The sequence below is a fragment of the Hemibagrus wyckioides genome, linkage group LG28 (assembly GCF_019097595.1).
Source record: "Hemibagrus wyckioides isolate EC202008001 linkage group LG28, SWU_Hwy_1.0, whole genome shotgun sequence".
NCBI lineage: Eukaryota > Metazoa > Chordata > Actinopteri > Siluriformes > Bagridae > Hemibagrus > Hemibagrus wyckioides.
Window position 1 is genome coordinate 12,024,795 of NC_080737.1, and position 19,600 is coordinate 12,044,394.

A 19,600-nucleotide genomic window follows, 5' to 3' on the forward strand; every position below is an offset into this window, starting at 1 on the left:
AAATATGCTTCTAGCTATAACATACGTATACACTAACCAGCTACTTTCTTAAGAGCTCATGCACACCTGTTCATTTACAGCAGGATCCACGTCTGTCAGCCAAGAACAGGTTCACCAAAATTGGGAAGCAAAATTGTCATAGTCACATGATGAAGTACCAGAGGGACAGTAGTCTTCCTCTTCATCCCCTTAATAACATACACATGTCAGTTATACACTTCTTATATTTTATACAACATAACAACTTACCTGAAGCAAAGCCCCTTCTATGGTTTTATCCAGAATCCTTTTCAGACTGTTCTACTTTTTGCCATTTGTTTACATAGAATGGATCAATTAAACCATGACCTAGAGAAAATTAGAGTCACACTGTAAATAGCAAGGATGTCAAGCAAGGACAAATGCTTCTGAATGGAAAATGCTCTGATGTTAAATGTGCATAACACAGAGAGAGAAGCAGAGTGGGACGTAAATCTGAGATGAGAAAATCAGAGAATTGTGAAGAGTAATGTGGAAACAATGTCTGTGACGGCAGCACGCCTGGATCCAAACTATGGAGAGCTGCTGCATTGTACACGTTAAATCACAAATGAAACAAATGCACCGTTGGATATGTCAATTTTGAAGTGGAACACACTGTTATTTTATTCTCATAACGTCAGGCAATTCTTTGAGTCATTTTTATGATGCAATTTTGGCTTCTCAGACTCAACTAATTTAGCTATTTTGTTTGATTATACATTAAGCCACATTTTGATGGAGTGAGTTATTAAACTCTGACAGGAAAACATTATTAAAACCACAATTTTGCAGTGCAAACTGGGACATTATGAGAGTTTTGGTAAATTGCTTAATAACATTTTTCCACCTCTGACACATGGACTTGACCGGACCATTCCCCAGTGCTGTTTCATGTAAGATTGTTTGCCTTGCGTAGATTGCAGGTGCCTGTTGTAATACTATACGGGTCTTTCTCATGGGAACTGTTTCAGGAAGATTAGTGATGCTACATGGAACGCATTAACTAACTGCTTCATCATGCATGGGACATTCCATGACCTCATTGTATCACTGTATCACCTGGGATAGATTAGTTACTAGCATAAAATAATGGTACTTTCAAAAGCTGTGAAAGGATGCAGTTTTCATCTCCAAGTATGACCAAGTATGGCCTAAGTTGTACTTAAAAATATATATTCTCTTCTTTTGTTAATCATTATCAAGCCAGATATGTGGCTGAGAAACATTACAGATATGTCCAAAAGAAATCGTGACCACATGTATACTAGCAATATTGTGGCCCAAATACTCTTTTCCTTTACTGAGCAATTTTTTTCCCAGTCCTGTCTCCACAACATTTGTACTGTACTGTACATGTAATTCCCATGGCCAAGGACATGTTTCCCTGCCTGATTTGCAAATACATTTAACTTGAAGGATTTAAATGCTCAACAAATTATTATTATTATTATATGCAAGTTCTTCTTTCTAGTTATCCACAGTCTGTGGTATTATCCATAGATAATAGATTAGGTTTAAGAAATTTCACTATTATAGTTAAAAGCCTCTTTTAAGTATATTGACTGTAACGGAGCGGCATTCATGGTTGGTCTATGGATTCTGACATAAGTAATACTTAATGTAGTAAATCAGCACCCTGAAACATTTACATAGTTCTGCTGTGTTTATACAATTCTGTACTTTTAGCTTATGTATTGTTTGGTGCAGTTGGTCTGAGTAATCACAACGGCTCAGATCGACTCAATCTCCTAGATAAGAAACATGATGGTGATGATGTTGAGTGTGATGTTGAATTAAGCATGAAAGTTGAGCTGAGTGACTTTTTATTTACAGATGAAATCCCATCGATCTAAATCACACTATCAGTAGGTAGTCAAACAGCATTGTGGGTAATGTAGAAAATGTTCCAACATGGTCATGGACAAAACCCAACGAAATTCAATACAAGATAAATAAAAATAAAAGATACTCCTGAAGATCACATATCAATTATAATTCATTAATAATGTGAGTGTTTTAGGTTGGATGTTTCTTTTAAAACCCAATATTTGTCTTCATTTGTCTACAGCATCAATTAAAAAACCTGGAATGGTACACTGGCCTCATATGCTGTTGATTTGGTCCATATTTCATGCTACTTGTAGCATTTCAAGACCTACCACACAACACTGTAATCAGTGAGTTCTATAAACAGGCAACTGTACTGAGTATATGTATTACAGATGGCCGCCCTGTCGCTGGAATGCCTCAAGCCACGCTGCATAAAACTGTGACGTGTGGCATGATTATTTTCTTTAGCTAGTGGATGATGTATATGCACGTGTGCTTAAAGGATTGTGTAAGAGAAAGAAAGAATATGTCTGTAAAGGGAAGTCTGTTTTTGTTCTGTATTATGTCTGGGTGTTGCATAGGGGGTACATGCATGTGCAAAAACATGAACACACCTGCATAGGGATTACATGCTACAGCAAAACGGACATGAGCCTAATCAGTTCAGATTGTGATCAGATACTGGCTGTCAAAATGTCCTGCACTTTCACCTTATCAAAACAGTTATATATGACAGCAGACAAGCCTTTAAAACTATTTAAATGACCTAGTAAAACGACATCAGTAACCAGAAAGATAGCTGTCAGAACTAAACTGACTGAATGTCAGCACAAATGTTAGCATGAACAGAGATCAGTCATGTGAGTGAGTTAAGGCTTGTGGTTAAACACTAAGAGTGGTCTTCATCTCAGGTGATGCAACTGAGACTGATGTGGATGTGGATGATGCTAATAATCAAGGTGAATACACATCTCCTATTGTAAACTTAAAATTCATTACCTTTCGGTACTAATTCTGTTTTTTTTTTTTTTACAAAATAAGTTGATTAGGTTATAAATGTAGAAATTATCTTTCACTTAAATTGGAAGTCAACCTAAAAGTGCAATTTTCTCCGGTTTCACTTTTTGAGGAAGCAAGAACTTTCCTTCTGGTTGAGATTCATAAAAAGGACGATGCATTCCAGTACTAGTCTGTATTTTTTCAGAACTACAGTAGAAAAGATACTACACACATATACACTCACTTTAATAGGAACCGGTCTGTTCGTTCATGTAAGTGTTAATAAATGTATCTAATCAGCAGAACAATGAATAAAATAATGCAGATTTGATTTACAGAACTGGTCATACTCCTCTGACCTTTATTTTTTAATCAACAATCCATGTCCAACTGCAGAACTGGATGCCTCTGTATTACTGTAGAGACTGTTGTGTGTGAAAAACTCCATCTGGCACCAACAAAAAGCCAGTCACTGAGATCACATTTATGTTTAATGTGAACATTAACATCGGCGCCTTCACCTGTATCTGAATGCGGCTGCTACGTAATTGGTTGAATGCATAATAGCATGAATGAACAGATGTTCTATTCAAGTGACCAGTGGTTGTATATACTGTACACACACACACACACACACATACACACATGTATTTATACAACTATTATATACTATTCCTGAGCCTGTGTGAATGATAACCTCCTGTACAAAGTTGAATGGAGAGCAAGGTGATCTACACTATATCTATCCATCCATCCATTCTATACACCATTTATCCCACTGCTTAATGGGGAAACTGGAGCCCATCCCAGGAGATTCAGGCCACACATGCTCACTTACCCATTCACACACTACGGGCAATTTAGGGATGCCAATTAGCCTACAATGTATGTTTTTGGACTGGAGCAGGAAACCAGAGTACCTGGAGGAACGGGGAGAAAATGCAAACTCCACACACGCATTGTAGAGGCAGGAATCGAACCCCCAACCCTGGTGGTGTATGGCAAACATGCCAAGCCACCAAGGCCCCTTATTATATTTATATGTATATTTATCAGTGGTGGGCCGTGCATTTCACACCTAGGCCTTCACTGGTGTCCTTGCTAAATTAATCCACCTCTATACCATCATCATAATGCCACGGCAATAGATACTAATCTACCGATAAAAAGCAAAGTAAAAAAGAAATTAGTCTACAGTATTTCACACCTCACAAGGTTTTATTACAGTTACTTTTCTCAAAAAAGACATTCTTGATGACGTATGCAGCAAACTGCAATCTCCGGAGGACGCAGCATCCGAAATGAGACGCAGCGAATATAGAAACAATGTTCGGTTCGCTGCCTCTGACTACTCCAATTATCCAATCAGAGGACAGGAAATTGCTGATGTAATCGTATTCCTGCTAGATGGCCACAGTGACGCCAACTCAAAATCTGATTGGTTAAGGTAACAATTTCATTGCCAGTTATTTTAAGCTACGGCCTTAAGGCAGATTTCTTCCACCCTGACTGAAATATGATTGGATAAATACTCTTATCATAAATATACACTACTGGAAGCAGCACAACCAAGAGAAAAACTACGAAATGTAGAGAATAGACTATTGGGAATTTAATACACATTCATAGAAAAATATATTAAATATATTAAAATGCAAGTCAGTGATTCAGATCACTGCTGTTTAGGCCAGCAGAGAAGGCCTTGCTGGCCCTGACAGCCCACCACTGCTATTTATAATACACTTTTCTATTCCAATCTCTATAAAGATAACATTTGTATGTTATGCTTTCTCTGATTTAGACCAAGGAGCAGTTATTTTTCAATAATTTCATATAAGTTGCCAGGGTAACCAAAATATCTATCACACACAATAACACATATTGCTTGCAATGCACAGATGTGCACACAGAATATGCATGTATCTATGTAGGGACATGGTGGCTCAGTGGTCAAGGTGCTGGGTCACTGATCATAAGGTCAGGGTTCAAACCTCCGAACTGCTAAGCTATCAATTTTGGGCTCTTGAGCATGGCCCTTAACCCCACCTGCTCCAGAGGTGCTGTACCATGGCTTGACACTGCGCTCTGACCCCAGCTTGATAATAAGTTGAAATATGCGAAACATTTGGGTGTAGTGATAGTTTAAGCAGTTAAGGCTCTGGGTTGTTCACCAGAAGATCAGGGTTCAAGATCCAGCACGGCCAAGTTCTCTCTGGAGGGAATGTTGGACAAGGAACTGAAAGTTAAATTAGTTAAAGATAGCTAGCTGCACCAAAAGATTCATGGCATAACATCAGTTATTTTTGTTACTTTGGGAGAAAGTGGCCTTGTGACTAAATAATGATGATAATTATGATATTTTGTAATGGTGAATAATGAAAGAATGAGGGAAATCTTTTTGCAATAGTCTGTTTTTTCACCCAGGCCAAGTTTCATGCTGTATTTCCTACAGATAAAAAACACATATGATGTTTATTAACTTTCACTCAATTTTAAAGTTCTATTTAAAAAGTCATGAAATGAATTAGAGTCCTTTAAAGAGTTTTTTTTTAGGTCATCTTGAGTTCCACAGTGGTGCCTGAATCTGCTGCGGTTCCATTTTTGAATTGATTGAAGCAAGTCTGATTGATGGCATGCACCATCTGCAAAGGAAGTAAGTTTTTTCTCCAGTACAGTAAATCCCATTTTGTCATGTCTCTCTGAATATTTGATTTGCTATAGGAAAATGACTGGCTTACTCTTTAACCAGGTTTCGCTTTTATCAATCAGATACGCTATATATCCAAAAGGATGTCGACACCTAACAATCGCACCCATATGTCTTTGTTGAGCATCCCATTCCAAAACCATGGGCATTAACATGGAATACCTAACCCTTCACTGCTTTAAAAACTTCCACTCATCTTGGAAGGTTTTCCACTAGATTTTGGAATTTGAACACAATTCAAGAACGAAAGTATTACTGATGTCAAGCCAGAGAACCTGGGGTGCACTTGGCATTTTATTTGATCCTGACAGTGTTGAGGTCAGGGTCATGTGCAGGCCACTCGAGTTCTTCCACACCATTCTTGGGAAACCATGACCAAGACCTTGCTTGTGAGCAAGTACAATGCCATGTGAACAGGTTTGGGCTAAGAGTCATAGTTCCAGTGAAGGATACTATCCATCACTAAATGCCTTCTTCAGTTATAACAATTTGTGTTTGGACACCTGTACAACACCAAAGACCCCAGAACCAGGTGATAACTGAGATATGTATATCATTGTGGAAGGAAAGGACATGAGCTGTTCAGATTTCAATGGTCAAACTCTAAAACGCAGAACATCTAAAGCTTGAACCACAATAGCATTTTAGCATGTCTACCATAGTGAGCAATAAATGTTTGTTTTAAATGTGGTTAAATGTGTCATGGTCTGATGAATCCAATTCCAAAACGTAGAAGAATTCCATAATTAACACACCATAAAATAACAATATTCCCACGGCGCAGCATGGTGGTGGCAGCATCAGGCTTTACGGCTGCTTTTCTTCATATGCTTTTTATCAGGGTGGAGGGAATCATGGCTACAAATGCCAGTTGATTTGAGCAATTCTGATTTCACCTTTCAGCAAGACAATAACCCAAAGCATTCTTCGCAATCAACAAAATAATAGCTTTGAAAAGAAGATCAGTGCTTTAGAATGATCTAGCCAGAGTCCAGACCTGAATCCAATCAAAAATCTGTTGTGACCTGACTGAGCTATGCACAGTACATGTTCTTACAATTTGATGGACGTCAAATGTTTTTCCAAGAATGAGTGGGAAAATATTGCCAAGTCAAGATGTTCCATGCTGATAGACTCTTACCCATAAATATGTCTTACTTTCTGTTTGTTTTTTACTTAATATTTAATTTAATAAAAATTCAGACATGGTATTAACTACATATAAATGAATGGACACTATATCTGCATCCAGCAAGTCTTTATTTATCCTTTAAGCTTCATACCTGACCACTTACCCATGCCTACATCAAAGAATACATCAAGCTTGAATAACTTTTGCTATGCAGGATCCCAGACCTGATGCACACCTCTAGTCTCAGATGTCCTGGGAATCTTTTTGGCAAGCTTCCTAAAAACCTGAACAGTGCACCTCTTATTTGTACTGTAGCTTTATTTATCCGTTTAATTAATCTATCTCTTTAGAGCATATCTCTTCATAGTGAATAACATCGTGTTCACTTCAATACAGTAAAACTTCATTTCACTTATAGACCTAATCAATTACATCATAGAACAAACAGTCTGTGCAACTAAAACATTACTACTCCTGGTGACTCCTGGTACTTCTGACAGCATGTCATTTACCACAGCTGATTAAATGTGAGTTCAACACTGTTGTAGTATTACTACCAGATGGATGGCATCATGGCGTGTACATCAGACCATTACAACTGCATACATTACACAATACTCTGCTCTCTTGCGTGACAAGCTGCCACACCCAGTATCCCACACTATTAATGTGCTCAAGCCTCTGTAACCATGTGCACAACATCTGTTATATGTGTGAAGAATGAGGAAAACATGTAGTTTAACCCTGTTGCTTCATCACAAATTCTACTGAAATTTTTTTTTTATTTCTTATCGATTTTGTTCTATTGGCAAAAGTTAAGGTGAGCTGTATCATTCAGCACAATTCAAACTATTTTCTTTTTTAATAAAGTGATCAACTCCACATCTTTTATAAGCACTCTATGACCCCTATCAGTGCAAAAATAATTTTCTAATGCCAACTGCCGTTTTATTCCGCTTAGTATACCGATAATATTTTTAAATACCATCTTGCCAAAGTGTAATTTCGATTTGATATAGAAGACTGGATTAACATTTTATTAACTATTCATATTCTTCTTCACCATTGCATGAACACACTGACTATTAGTGTATTATGAATACTCAATAAAACAATTGTGGCTGTGCTCCTTCATAACCCCAAAGGTCTCCTAGCACATGAATTCGTTTTCCAATTTAATATATATACAATATTTACAATATTTAATATATATATATATATACACTATATTGCCAAAAGTATTCGCTCACCTGCCTTGACTCGCATATGAACTTAAGTGACATCCCATTCCTAATCCATAGGGTTCAATATGACGTCGGTCCACCCTTTGCAGCTATAACAGCTTCAACTCTTCTGGGAAGGCTGTCCACAAGGTTTAGGAGTGTGTTTATGGGAATTTTTGACCATTCTTCCAGAAGCGCATTTGTGAGATCACACACTGATGTTGGACGAGAAGGCCTGGCTCTCAGTCTCCACTCTAATTCATCCCAAAGGTGTTCTATCGGGTTGAGGTCAGGACTCTGTGCAGGCCAGTCAAGTTCATCCACACCAGACTCTGTCATCCATGTCTTTATGGACCTTGCTTTGTGCACTGGTGCACAGTCATGTTGGAAGAGGAAGGGGCCAGCTCCAAACTGTTCCCACAAAGTTGGGAGCATGGAATTGTCCAAAATGTCTTGCTATGCTGAAGCATTAAGAGTTCCTTTCACTGGAACTAAGGGGCCAAGCCCAGCTCCTGAAAAACAACCCCACACCAAAATCCCCCTCCACCAAACTTTACACTTGGCACAATGCAGTCAGACAAGTACCGTTCTCCTGGCAACCGCCAAACCCAGACTCGTCCATCAGATTGCCAGATGGAGAAGCGCGATTCGTCACTCCAGAGAACGCGTCTCCACTGCTCTAGAGTCCAGTGGCGGCGTGCTTTACACCACTGCATCCGACGCTTTGCATTGCACTTGGTGATGTATGGCTTGGATGCAGCTGCTCGGCCATGGAAACCCATTCCATGAAGCTCTCTGCGCACTGTTCTTGAGCTAATCTGAAGGCCACATGAAGTTTGGAGCTCTGTAGCGATTGACTCTGCAGAAAGTTGGCGACCTCTTCGCACTATGCGCCTCAGCATCCGCTGACCCCGCTCCGTCAGTTTACGTGGCCTACCACTTCGTGGCTGAGTTGCTGTCGTTCCCAAACACTTCCACGTTCTTATAATACAGCTGACAGTTGACTGTGGAATATTTAGGAGCGAGGAAATTTCACGACTGGATTTGTTGCACAGGTGGCATCCTATCACAGTTCCACGCTGGAATTCACTGAGCTCCTGAGAGCGACCCATTCTTTCACAAATGTTTGTAAAAACAGTCTGCATGCCTAGGTGCTTGATTTTATACACCTGTGGCCATGGAAGTGATTGGAACACCTGATTCTGATTATTTGGATGGGTGAGCGAATACCTTTGGCAATATAGTGTATATATATATATATATATATATATATATATATATATATATTAGAGATGTATCATTTTATTCAGCACACGCTTTCCCACAAATTACTGAATAGAGCTCAAGCACAAGGTCAACATAAGGTGAAGAGGAAAGGAAAAATTGGACTAGGATAACAGTCAGTGATGAGATACATAAAAACATGAAAGTGAGTGTTGCCAAATGATACATTAGTTGAATGATTTAATGCAGATCCCAAAGTTGTTTTTAGGATGCATGAATTGGGAAGACTGTTAGGAAGTTCTTTACATAACTTAGAGCTGAAAGGGTTGAGGTCACTAAAGGTAACAGATCTTTGCTATTCACAGACGTTTACTGCCAGATGTTTCAGTGCAGCCAACACACAGGGCTACCTCTACTATACACTCTCTCCAAGCTGGCACACACTCACACGCATTCAGCACAATGAGAAAAGAAGAGAAATAAAGTTTCTTTGGAGTCATAAATTTTGACGCTCTAGCACAATAATGTACAATGCTCCAAGCAACAAAAAAAAACAACCTATAGGGGATTTTGGCAAGTCCATTTGGCTCTTTGCACTAACTTGCTTGGTTTTTGTTGAGGAAATGGATAAGGGGCAAGGTGTGAACACACTAATTCTCTGGCTTTATGACAGCACCAATAACCCACTTGTATTATTAGGCTGAGGGGGTGGCTGGCTTTGCAATTGCTCTGCAAGTATATACCCTTAAGTAACGTTGTTCTTGTAACTTAAAGATTCGCCTTGGTCCGTATTTTTCCACAGCACTCACATGTAATTGCCTAAAGAAGTCCAGTACCAAGACTTTTAACAGGCTAAATGAATTGAAGGTCTCTGATGAATAGCTAACAGTTAATGTTGGCACTTGCAGTGAACTTCTGCTTTAAATAAGAGAGCATCCAACCAGCTAATAAGCCAAACATTTCAGAGAAAGACTCTGTGTTATAATAACATAGCTGGGAGACGGACAGAATGCCTTCAGCTCCAATAAGGGTGAAATGCAACACTAAGGTAAGAGGCTTTGAAGTGTGTCTTACCCTGTTCTTCCAAACCAGATGCTGACAGAGGAACTTTACATGGTAATTTGCTTTTTTCCTGCCTCTATAGTGTGCAGTTATAGGCTAGTTTAGGCACTCAGATACCATAACATTGATATGGGATTTTATGAGCACCAAGATGGTTTTTTTTTTGTCAGTAAATGCTTAAAAAAGCACTTATTTAAGAATCAGCATTAACAGGGCCTAATTAGTAAAAGAAAAATTAGAGAGCAAATGGAGAAGTACACTGCTGAGGCAGAAGTTCATTAAGATATGCTCATTCGTGTATAGTTGTATGTCTGTCTCTTTCTCTCATTTAGTTTGGTGCAGTCCCACTCTCAGTGACTCACCCTGATATTATTCTGCCAGCAGTCAGCTATCTGTCTATTTTGTTTAGAATCGGTATAAAAAACAATTATGAGACATAATTTAGACAACAATAGAGAATGACATTTTGAGGTTGTGGTGCATGCAGACATACAAACAAGGGTACCCTACTTATAATTACAGTTAATTTGTGGTCAGTCTAGATGTCTCCTGTCACCTGCTCAAGTCGTTAGTGACCGGCCAGATTGGTTCCACATGTTCAGATGCACTGCAGCACAGCAAGCACTCTTTGCAGAAGCTTGCGAAAGTGATATATATTTTGAAAGCTAGGCGCTACAGTGGATTTGGAATCATTTTGAAACCAATAAAGATATAGGTCGTGCATAAACCATGTACTCTAAAGGTGCTGATTGGTGGTTAAAATGTAGACTTGAATATGATATACCATTTACATCATAAAGATGTAAAACATTAATGTCACTGTTGGAGGTTACGTTACAGCAGGTCACACAATTGCTCCACAGATTGCTATGGAGATGAACACACATGCAGACTCATTCAGTCACACACACACACACACACACACACACAAACTGAGGTCCAGCAGGATGACTCACAGCTTGGTGTGTGGGTGCTACAGTAAATGTGGAGTCAGCATGGCTGAACTAAAAACACAAAGTTTGAATCTGCATTACATCCACCCCAAACTTCCCTAACTTCACTTCCAATTCCAATCACATGCTTTCAGAGGTACAATCATCCAAACTGCTCCCTCCTTAACTCAAACTCTTGACCTACATCATTCCTGTAGTCCTGTTCTCAGCTAAAAAACAAAACACCCTTTCCCACTATCTGAACACAAAACAACAGCTGAGAGCGGCAGTAACTGGCTCTGACTTCCACCTACAAAACAGTGGCTCCAGCGAAAACATCCCAGAATCCCAATGGAAATCTCTCTAATGAGAAGCGAGACACAGTGTCGCTTAATGGCACTGGTTTATTTAGAAAGCCACGTTTTTTCTTCTTCTTATGACTGAGCATGTCAGGCAATTTGTGGGTGTATATGTGAGTGCACAAGAGCACAGTAGCCAGATTGAAGTGCATTCAATCATTTAATATATTAAATAAAAGAGTGTGTCAAAACCAATAATAAGAAACAGACCGATGCTCACAATGCGTACATAGCCATTGATATGTATTGCGAGTGATTGACATTTTTTGGAGTATGTTGGACACCGTCTGCTTGCTGATGTGGCCCTTCAGGAAAACGTCCAATGCTTTATGAAAATGGCTGAACAATCATTGGGTGTTGCTTGGAAGTGGAAGTCTGGTTCTTGTCTTGGTAAGAACAGCGCTACAATATATCACTGGTGGCCTACTTTATGGACTTTATATGTGAAACACACTGAAGTAATTTTAGTATAAGTATAATGCTGGTTTTGGTCATATAAATCACAGATAACTATCTAAGCCAGCTTTTTTTGTTTTTAAAGCTTATTAAATTTAACTTATTAAATATTTTGTATGGTATTTGTGGGCAAAATGGAACCTAGGGGCTAGAACCTAACCTAGAAACTATTTGTACCCAAAGACTTTGCTTGATCAAACGTTAATATATTTAAGTACAAATAGCTTAAAGAGATTATTATTATTTAAACCCTCGCACCACTGCGTACAACATTTCCCAGTTTTTGACATTCATGCATATGAATCTCTCCCACACTCTCTTTAATAATAAACAGTCATCCTGGCTTTACTGCAAAAGAGCTGTTGCTGCAATCTCCACCTCATATTTTCATATAATCCATCATATTCATGACTACCTGCTAGATCTTAGTTGTAGTTTCACTGCACTCATGTGTGGAAATGATGTGATCTTTCCATTGGGACAGGAAATTATAGCCTCTATTTTTGGTGTTGAGAACATGTTTCATCAAGGTGGTAGCCTGTGCCATTCTTAATGTGTACCTTTTCACACGATTATATATACACTCTACTGGAATAGAAAACACATCCTATCATGGTAATCAGTTCTTTGAGGTGATATTATCTAAAGCACATTTGATCAATCAGTTAATCTGTCATTACTGGTTGGGGAAAAAAGCTGTTTAAGCAGCTCATTATGCAAGTGTATTATTTTTAAAAGCCCATAAAAATGCATTTAAACCCCTTGACTGCAAGCCAATTCTTTTCATATAATTCAAATCCAATTCAATCGAATGACTATAGTGTGAGAACGAGCTGCAAACTATACAAGCCAAAACCTGTGAATAATATCCAACCTGAGGAAACATGTCCAGGTAAGCCATTAACTAGATGAGTAGCTAGGCAGATCTTTTATTGAACTTTTTACAGTAGGATAGCTCTGCATTCAACTTAAAGATGCCACTTTAGATGTTCTTTACCGATGGTCTGTTGTGTTAAATATAATCAATGCTGCTACTGTCTATCGGTAACATTCAGGATAATGTGTAGAAAAATCTTTGCTAATGATGTATCTAAAAACATTGAGTTTATAATAGCTAACTAATGGATCTAGCATGCTGCTGAATCCCTAGAAACAATTGGCTTCAATTAGCTAGCAAGTCAACAATACCCTTTTTATACATATGCAGTTAATAATATTGCTAATAATATAGGTGGTTCCTATGTTTTTAGCAATATTCCTCAGGTGTGAAACAATTTCGGATTAGTTGTATCAATTCTAAACTTCAGATGAGTTATCTAATCATGCTTGAGCAGTTTTAACTCATTTTGATGTCAGATACTACTATTGTAATTGTATTTGTACCCACTAAATTTAACCCAAAAATATCAGACTAGGTTAAGTGCGTTAACAGAGACTTGGGATGTGCTGGAATATATACTTATTTGCCAAAAATAATGAGTGAGTGCTTGTGTCAGTGGCAAAGGCATGTCTCTATAAAGCTATAGTCCTTTTACTTTCCTTATAATGTCACCTAACGTAGCATATTGTGCAGGCAAACAGTGAGTGTCATCAGTGTAGCAGTGCTGAGAACCCACGTGAGGGTACAATTTGACCCAGACAACGACTACAGAGGGAGAAAAGAAGAGGACCAAGTACTGAGCCTTGTGGGGCACCAGTGGAGATTGTGTGTGAAGCAGATGTCCATCCCCTCCATGTCAACTGATACGAATGACCATCCAGGGAGGAAGCAATCCATTGCCATTCCAGTCTACTGAATCTATGTGTCTGCTGGGCAATCAGGATTACAAAACCTTTAATCTGGGTACATAATCTGCTTGTGATTTGTGTGGGCTACTGATCTGTCCACCCCTCTGGTATATTTACTTTTTTACAGCTGATTGAATCTGATTCCAATTAACCTACAGAACACAGTGGCATGACAAGAAACATCTTTTCCTAAATTATCCATATTTTGTTGTTATCTCTTCTCTAACTGAGCTGATGGGATGGGAAACGTGGTAGCTTGGTGGTTAATGTGTTGGACTAATAATTTGAAGGTTATGAGGTCAAATTCCAGGTCCACTAAGGTGCCACTGGGCAAAGCCCTTAACCCTCAAATGCAGTTGTATAAAATGATATAAAAATTTAAGTGAATAAGGGTGTCTGCCAAATTCCATAAATGCAAATGAGTTGAATTAGATCATTTGAGTGAGAAGCACCAAAATGCTAGGGGCAGGGTAAGGGGTGGAGCAGGACTTTGATTGAGAAACTTATAATAAACCCCAAAAGTGTTGACTCTGTTGGTGATTAGAGCTTGGTTTTCAGTGCCAGATCTGGTCATTTGTGACTATAAGGAGCTGTAAAGAACTTCAGCCAGGAACATCATCCAGCAGAGGAGAGTGCAGGTGCAGCTGTGTGGGCTGATAAATGTCAGCGTCCAAGCAACACAAAAATCTTATGTTTTAGGGCAATCTGTTCAAGAGACCCCCTTACTGTACTTAGGAAAGATTATGGTTCAGTGTGTGAATGTGATCATCAGTCAAAACTTAATTAATTTTAACTCATGTGCTTGATGAGAAGACCACATTTCAATGTATTCTAGCTCTTAAGTAGTCACGTCATTACTCATCCCTGATATAAAAATGTATTCGATGGGAACCAGCATACTTTTGAAGATTATCCCATAAACCCAAAGGCAAGCAGAAATCAAGGAATTTCAGATAAAAGTAAACCTTATTTGTGTGTCATCAGGTTTTCTCTGTCAATAAAAATCTTCAGAAATGCGAACATCTGTAACCTTCTCCTCACTGAGGCAACGAATAAGAGCTTAATGCAGATCAGTCAGCGAATGTGTAGTTGTCAGCATAGTCTGAAAAAAGTGCCAACTCTGCTTCTTCTACTCCTGCCATGGAAAAAAAAAGACAACATTAAGCTGACAGAGCACAAAATAAATGTTTTTGTTCCTCTCCTTTGATGGAACTCTTGGATGGAATTCAGTCTGGTCAATGAAATAAAAAAAAAAACATTTAATTAAATCCTGTGCTGAAGATTAAAGCTGAGGGCAGATGATGTGGAACACAAATAAATGGAAGAATAAAGACAGGGGCGATAGAGATCTCACCAGATCACAACACAGGGAGGAGAGAGAGAGAGGGATGAGCAGATCAACGATAAGTCAAGCAGTATGCTTGACTTATCGGTTGATCTGCTCATCCCTCTCTCTCTCTCTCTCTCTCTCTCTCTCTCTCCCTGTGTTGTGATCTCTATTGCCTCTGTCTATATTTTCTGAAGACACCCACCCTTCCTGGTCTAAGCCTGAACACTGTGTTAAGCTGTAATAATTTGTTATGATTTGTGATACAATCCCAAGATTTAGAGCTATAAAAATGATCTTTTATGTCCACTTTAGAAAGCAAAATGCTAGGCCTTCTCTAATAATAACCAAAAATAAAGTAATACGTATTCATATGAATGCAGCTATAAATGTTAATAATATTAGTATTATAGTTTTATATGAATATAACTAACCATATAAACATTTAAGTAGATTAGTCAGGATCATTGCAAAGGAAGAGCTAAGAGAAAGAAGGATACACTTGTTTGGATGGTAAAACTGTGAGCCATGAGCTTGCTATTCATTAACGATGCCTGTGGGTTATACAACCCAGAGGACACAAGCCAATTAATTATTTGGTTTCTGGCCTCCAGTTTTGGCAGGAGAGCCTGCCCAAAAAGATACTTAAGTTTTTTCCTTTTTATAGCTATAGTCATATAACAGAGGGACACCCTGTCAGGCACTTTTCAATTAAGGGATCTCCATAAAATATTTTTCATGACAAATGTCACACATCAAAAAGTAACACAGCCAGAAACTCACACATGGTGTGGAGCTCTAGTTATAAAGAATCCAGAGAGACTACAGAGTCTTCTGGTGGTCCAATGGATGTTCTGCATTTCATTAGCACTTGCATTTGATGATAGTATAAGCTTTGGACTCCAAATCTTTCCAGGACCTGATAAGAGAACAACTGAAACCAGAGGAATCTGTTTATGCATTTATCAGACCTAGAACATTATGTCAGAATGTATCACTCACAAAGAACTAAAAATCCGTCCATGCCACAAATCAAATGTTCCAAAGTCATTTCAGGGAAAAGTGGAAGTGTGTCGTCGGGTCTCCTCCAGATAGAAGATTCTTGGCTATCACTTTGGCTTGGTTTTGTTTTGGTGGATAAATAAAAGGCCTTATCTCTTGGAACAGTCCACCTGTAACAGTGAAGTCTCGGGAAAGTGACACAGAGCCAAATGCAGAGCTTTATTTGGCTACATCAAAGTTAACGTATCAGTCCATTTCCATTGTCAGGAAGCAAGCAGACAGCTAACTGAAGCAGAAGAAAACACAATACCACAGAGATTACCACAGATTATGCAAGACCAGGCTGGAGAAAACAGATTAGAAATGCCGTAAAATAAATCAAGGCTGTGAAAGTATAACCAGGAGGATATGACATCAGCAATCCCAGCAAAAGCCAGGGATCAAGTGGCTCTTAAACGGCATTTGAACGTAATTTAATTTCTTATAATTACAGGATATTAAGATATATGAAGAGTTAGGATAGTGAATGAATCCCTCAGTAAATCTGTGGGTCCAGACATTTTTTACTCTTATAACCACATACATTTTTATTAATTTTAATGTAGTTAGTGAATAATGTCCTTTAAAATCAGCTGAGACTTGTGAATTGAAAGTTTGACTATCAAACTTGACTTGCTATAGGGTAAAATCAAGTGACATGCTGTCAACCAGTATATAATCTAGCAGCTCTATATTGTTCAACTGTCTTGGATACAGCATGTGTGAAAAGAATGAATATCTCTAATAGCTAATAGCTCTGGGTTGCCAGGTTTCAGCAACATGTCCAGCCCGATTACATCACCGCAGCTACCCAAAAGACCTGAGACTAGCCAAAATAACTCAGACATTGGAAAGGGGCTATATTCTTCTTTTTGTTTGGGCAGGAACTGTGGTGCACACACATTTTTTAATGTACACTCCATAATCCCCCTTTTCTCTACCCAACTTTGCATATATCTTACACTAGACATGATTCTGTACATCACGGACACATGGCCTGCACTTTGTCTTTGTTTTTCTTCTGATTATTTGCCAAAAAAAAACAAAACAAAACAAGAGTAGTTCAAAGACTTCATCTTAATTTTAAGCAAAGAGCAAAGCAAGAATATAATACAGGTGACAAGATAAAAAGACTTGAATGATAACACACAGAGCACCATGGTAAACATAAACGACATATTGTAACAGCATGGTAATCATGTGTTACAACGGCTGCACAGCTGGAAGTGTGTATGTAATCTACCCACACATTCTCACACACACACACACACACACACACGTCTATGTTTAATCCTTTCATGTCAGACCAAAGTGTTGGAGAGTGTATAGGGTTTCATATAGAGTGGAGCAGAGAAAAGACGCAGGGAGGCAGGCTCAGAACTCAAAACACATCAATATGATGTCCTCTTCAAAGTCACTTACACACACACGGAACTGCTTTATGATTCACCAAGTACAGGGGGGAAAAAAAAACAAAAAACACAAAGCCAGTCCATGCCCTGAGCGCCTCCTTCCAAACATAGACCCTCTTTGGTTGTGACAGCCTTTTCTGAATTGTAAAAAAGAATGACATTTTACAGCTCTGTCCTGGAAATATCTGTTCATCTTTTGCTGGCCATATGCATCATTGCTTGTAGCAGAGACAATCATGGGTCAGTGTGATTACGAATCAGTGCAAATAAGGAATACGGAAGGCGCTTCATCTGCCTGACAGGCCGCTTGTTCCAGGTCAGCCTAACGCATAAGCAGTTTACTAATCGGATCAACTTTCTCACGGCAGAAGCCACAAAAGCACAGCTGCTTCGGGGAGATGTGAAAGCCCATAAGGAGGAAAGAAAAAAATCATTACGCAATGTGTCAGCACTGTTCACAGCCTCCATTTTACCTCCTGTCTAAGATAACAGACTGATGAAGGCAGACAGCAGACTAACTGTCTGGTGTCAGTAGAAACATTTTAGGCTGCCATACAATGCATCTGAATAATTTCACTTGCAGCATAAGTGGACAGGAAAAGCAAGGGAAGATGGTTGAATATGTTGCACAGAAGAATAAAACATCAAATGTGCGTAATGTTATTAGGAAGCACACTCTTTTCATTACTTTTTTTTCCCCCACCTACCTTTATCCTGGTCCCTGAACACACATGCGCACAAAGCTCCCTGCCACATTCTCCTTCCAGCAGCATGCTCTCTGATGATGTCATCCTTTCAATCACTACCAGATTGGGCTTTGGCTGGGCCAAAAAGTGAACCTCAAAGGGAACAGAACATACATATGTGATGGGCCGTTACTTTCTTCTTGTCAGGCTGCAGTTAAAGGGTCCACAGGCGATTCATAACACATATGCACCCTTTCCATCCCCTAAACGCACACATACATATATATCTATACATACATACATGCATATATGTTTTGTATTTATCTTGCTGCTACCCACTAGTAGTCAAGCCTGTCTGCATTTCTGCCAAGACCAACATTAGTGTTAGCACGCATGGCTTGATCATATCCCTAGGCCTAGTTTGAGTTCAAGACAACCAGCCGTTACACTATTTCTTCCAACTAGTCTAGAGGAATTATTGGCATCCTACCAGAGAATACGCCAAATTAATTTTATAAAATAAGCATTACAACAGAATTCACAGGGAAGGATAACTATTTAGCATACAGCTTTGTTAGAATAAAAACATTTTCTGTTATTTGATGCTGTACATTATTACTATTTTACAATAAATGCAAACAAGCTTTCGCACTTGAAATTCTGTAGTGTCTCTATAGTCAGACCAAACATAAAACAGGACTGACTGTTGCCAACCTATATGATTCAGATAATGATATAATGCATTAATAGAAAATATAATGCAGTTCATTAAGGTATCATTACGCACAATCAGGACTGCTATAAAACAGTTCTAAACATCTGGAGCAGTTGAAACCTTTCCAGAAATTGCATGCATGAGTATAATGTTCCCATGTACAATGAGTGCAAAGAAGACCACAAAGATCCCCATGTCCCTAATAACAAGCTGTTTGCTATATTGATGAGTACACGAAAGGCCTAATTATAAAATATTGCTTATTACATGTGCTTTTTTAAACATTAATTATTCTAATAAAAGTTGCTTATATTTCTGAAGTTGATTGTAATTTCTTTCTTTATTCTCACACTCCGGCTGCGTGCCAAAAAATTATAGCACTCTTAAAAGGGAAAAGGCATCTGGACCTTTTCAAACACTCCCCCAGCCTCCTAATACTAATCAGAGCCATTAGGCTAAAAGCTCTGTGACAGAAAAGCTGAACTTTGAGGTTGCCTAAGAAACTTATGGGAAAAGGGTAGAATTATACCATCTGGCATCTGACTACCCTGATGTAACATGAGCATCCAGAGAATGGTGATTGTACTAATTGTATTTCAGTGGATCGGGCCAAATTCCCACACAAGCACAGCTGTAGGATTTACCACACTGTAAATTTTCAGCATAGATTGTTACAATGAGATGTA